We start from the raw sequence: 3,805 nt of genomic DNA, 5'->3' as shown, positions 1-3,805 counted from the left end.
ATAGAGTTTCTGACTATGGGAGCTCACAAGCACAGCATTAATCTCGAGCCCTAGCCTGAAGCTTTGGTCATGCCAATATGAGATTTGGCAGGACCATCACTGAAATAAAAGATTAAGTTAAAATAATATGCAGTTATCCAACCTAAGCCACTGACTAAGAGAAGAATCCATCTCTGATAAAGAACTGGCTATTTTATAATCAGCAAAGGAACCTTAACCAAGTTCATTTTGAAAATATTCTTCAGGTACTGATAAGTCAAAGGGAATACATTTTTTAAAAATTTATACTCCTGGATAAAGGAATTTATTATACTTTTATACTATAAGTTCAAGAATGATTTACTCACAATTTAGTAATAACTTTGTGAAAAGTACAGTAAAATGTGTGAGCAGTTTTAGTTATATATATTATTTGTTGGACTCTAAAGTATTCTACAGGTGTTTTGATATATACCTGTTTGGGGTTAGCAATGTACTTTTCTGGATAAACATCACATAAGGATTACACATTTATCTTCTCACCAAAACAGGCTCCTCTAGTCCTCTAGTGTATGTAAATATCACTGGTCACCTTTTTCGCTTAAGCTAAATGTGATAGTTCTGATTTCACTCATTTGCTTTCACTTTCTAGCAGCCTCCCCGTGTTAGCCTTGCCACAAGGTCAGTCTTCTATCTGGTAGGTTTTATAAATCCTAAAAGTTGTAGTTCAAAAAAAGTTCTAATAAACCAAGCATGGATAATTTCATTCATTTCTTCTGAGGGTGCAGAATTTGCATCCATTTTTTCAGCAGCTGTCAAAACTGTTGCAAAAGCCTATGAACAGTCCACAAGGTTGATTAGCCTGCAACACTCTAGGTGCAATTTATATGCTATGCAGATGTCTGGGGCGATATTTGGAATGCACCCTTCTTTGCTTTTCAGTGCTTCATTCTTTAGATAATAGTAAGGATTGTTGAGTGCAGTATGGAGGGCAATTCATGGAGCAGCATCTAAATGCTCACGAAGGGCATGGGCAGCACTGAAGCGGACCACCTCATGGAGAGGCTGTGTCTCAGGAGGCAGAAGCTGTTCTCTCACTAGACAGTCATGAAGTTCACAATATTTTCTCTGAGTACTTCAAATTTGGTTTGCTTCTTACTTCCGCTTGACTCCTTCATTTCCAGTAAAGACTTCTGAAGATGATAGAGGTCTGTCTTCTGAAGCCCCTTTGACTGACCCAGAAGCATCTTCTTCCTCTTTGGTTTCATCGAAGCTCTGAAACTGGGCCAGGAACTTCTCTATTCTCTTAGCTGTGCTGCCAAGGTGATTTTCACAAGAAGATTTAAAAACCTTGAAACGTTCCTCAACTATGGTCATCAGTCATCGTTTGCCAACATCTTCAGCAGCTACAAGACTGATGCATACTCCTCTGAATTCCGTATGTTCTTTTCTAAACATGTGCGGTACAACTCTCTGATCTGTCAACCTTGTGGATACTTGGGAAGAGAAGAGGTGAACTTATGAAGACATCTCAAAACCGGAAAGTAATTCCTATGATACACATGAAGGTTTTCTAGTAATAATTGTGTTTCCTCCTTCAAACATCTCTCATTGGTCAAGAGCGCAACTTGCTTTTCTATGTACCTCCTAAAAGATGGAAGATGTCTCATGTTTTCCCATTGATTGTTTGATAAAAAATTTATTCTTCTTTTGGCTTCTGGAAGATTACAGCACAGGACACCTAAGGGCTGGGAATAGAAATGCTCTAATAGAGAAAGCTGGTCCTTTTATAAAGTTTTGAATTTAGAAATCATGATACAAAAAGATGTTAGTCAGAACCTGCAATGCTTTTTCATTTATTTTAAAGGGAAACTGAGTTGTAAGAAGTAGCTTATTGAGTACCATAGTCAGGTGCTCCTTGCAAGACAAAACTTGGAACAGTTCTATGCACAATAGAGATGATACTGCATGAGGAAACAATCGGCGGATGATAATAGATATGGCAATTCAAAAAATGAATATTAGTGAAAATTCATGCAGATGTTGACTGTTGATAATTATGAAGTCTTGCAGTACTTTTGTGGCAAAGCTTTCCATATCCTGTAAGATAACCACAACAGGAGGACACTGCCATTGGCTAGAAGTAGTCCTCTTTTTGCTTGGCATTTTTGGGTCTGTCTTCTGTGTGACAGTCATATACCAACTGGAAAGTGAGTCCATTGAATAATGTATCTTTCTCTGGGTGAGCTGAACACTTTCCCCCTCTTTGGATTTTATATCTACACAGCAGTTCAACAATTGTGAGATCAACTTTTGCAAAAAAAGTGTTTCATATCTGGACAGTCTTTAGTTTGCAATGAGACTACATATGGTGCGACTTTATTCTGAAGGGCCTCTGTTAGACTTCTGAATGTTAAATCATGATCTGTGACATTCACACCAAGAACAAGAGCAGCAGTTGGAATTTCTCTGAGTTTTATTTGACAGCCCAAGTCTCTTGAATTCTTCTGGAATCCAGAATGAGATTTTTGCAGAAATTCAATTAGATTGTCAAACAAGTTTTTATTTAATTCTTCTTGTAGTGGCTCATTTTCAGATTTCATTTGCTGCCATATCAACTAAGTTCCAAATTGAAGCTTACTGTCCTTAGACTCATTTTTCCCTTTGTTAAAATAGTCCTCCATTGGCACAGAGATCTTTCTCTTTTTGGAGTTTGGCTTAAACACAAAGCAGCCCTTAGACACTGAGGAAGTGGCTATGGTCCTACTGGCTCTGTGGATTCCGGATGCACCGGGAATACCTTTTGACTGTGATCCTGAGTGGAGAGTAGAAGAGTACAGGTTAAAGAGAGTACTGCAATTTCAGAACACTAGTGGATTCTATTGTCCTTTTGTGATTAGACTTATTTCAGGGTCATATCAGGTAGTCTCCTGATGGTACTTGATAGGACACTTTAAGTACATAGATGAGGGCACTAGCATTTTGAGCTGCATGGCCTGGTCTTACTGATTTCTTTTAGACCAGCATCTTTAGTGAAGGTACTTACCTCTTCTATCACATCCTTCCATGTAGCCCACTTCCCAGTTACGCTGGTGCACACCTAATATCCTAAAACCCAAGCCCATCTAATACATATACCCTCAGCTCATATACACCCTTTTTCTTTGGTCTTCCTACCTTTACATGTACTAGTTTATCATTTAGAATATTCTCACCATCTTTTTTTACCTAGGGATATCTCTCACTTACTTTGAAACTCTTGGTTCTTCCTCTGACCTCCCATAAGACACTCAGTTTATAGCTTTATAATAGATTTTGCTTGTTATGTCTTCCTATGTAGAGTTTTTACATGGCTGAATGTACACAGTGGTTAAGGAAATGAATCATAATAGATATTCAACAAATATAACAAATAGATATCAATAAATATTCAACAAATAGATATTGGACAAATATTATTCAATATAATAGATATCAAACAAATATTTGTAAAATACATTAAGACAGTTTTTTTTTTTAAAGTTATATACCAATCCGGGGCATGAATTAGCGTAATTTGTGGGTACTGGGATGGGGAAAGGATAGTAAAGATATGGCTGAGGTAAGAAGATTGACTACATACCTCTCTCTAACTTCATGGGGTGGAGACTTTCTTCTTTGAAGTTTTATTTAAGACGGAGTCTTGCTCTGTTGCCCAGGCTAGAGTCAGTGGCGTGATCTCAGCTCACTGCAACCTCTGCCTCCCAGGTTCAAGCAATGCTGCCTCAGCCTCTCGAGTATTTGGGATTACAGGTGCCCGCCACCATGCCTGGCTAATTTTTGTATT

The 3,805-nt window shown here is 38.0% G+C and overlaps 1 pseudogene across 1 annotated transcript; it reads right to left on the bottom strand.

Moving 5' to 3' along the window:
- Positions 1-627: 627 nt before the first annotated feature.
- On the bottom strand, positions 628-2,765 carry LOC112606218 (annotated as a pseudogene). The gene has a single exon (XR_003115613.1). The product of XR_003115613.1 is annotated as an origin recognition complex subunit 3 pseudogene (transcript).
- Between the last annotated feature and the right edge of the window lie 1,040 nt (positions 2,766-3,805).

The sequence above is a fragment of the Theropithecus gelada genome, chromosome 14 (genome assembly GCF_003255815.1).
Source record: "Theropithecus gelada isolate Dixy chromosome 14, Tgel_1.0, whole genome shotgun sequence".
In the NCBI taxonomy this organism is placed as follows: Eukaryota; Metazoa; Chordata; class Mammalia; order Primates; family Cercopithecidae; genus Theropithecus; species Theropithecus gelada.
This window is presented reverse-complemented; position numbering and strand designations above follow the sequence as displayed.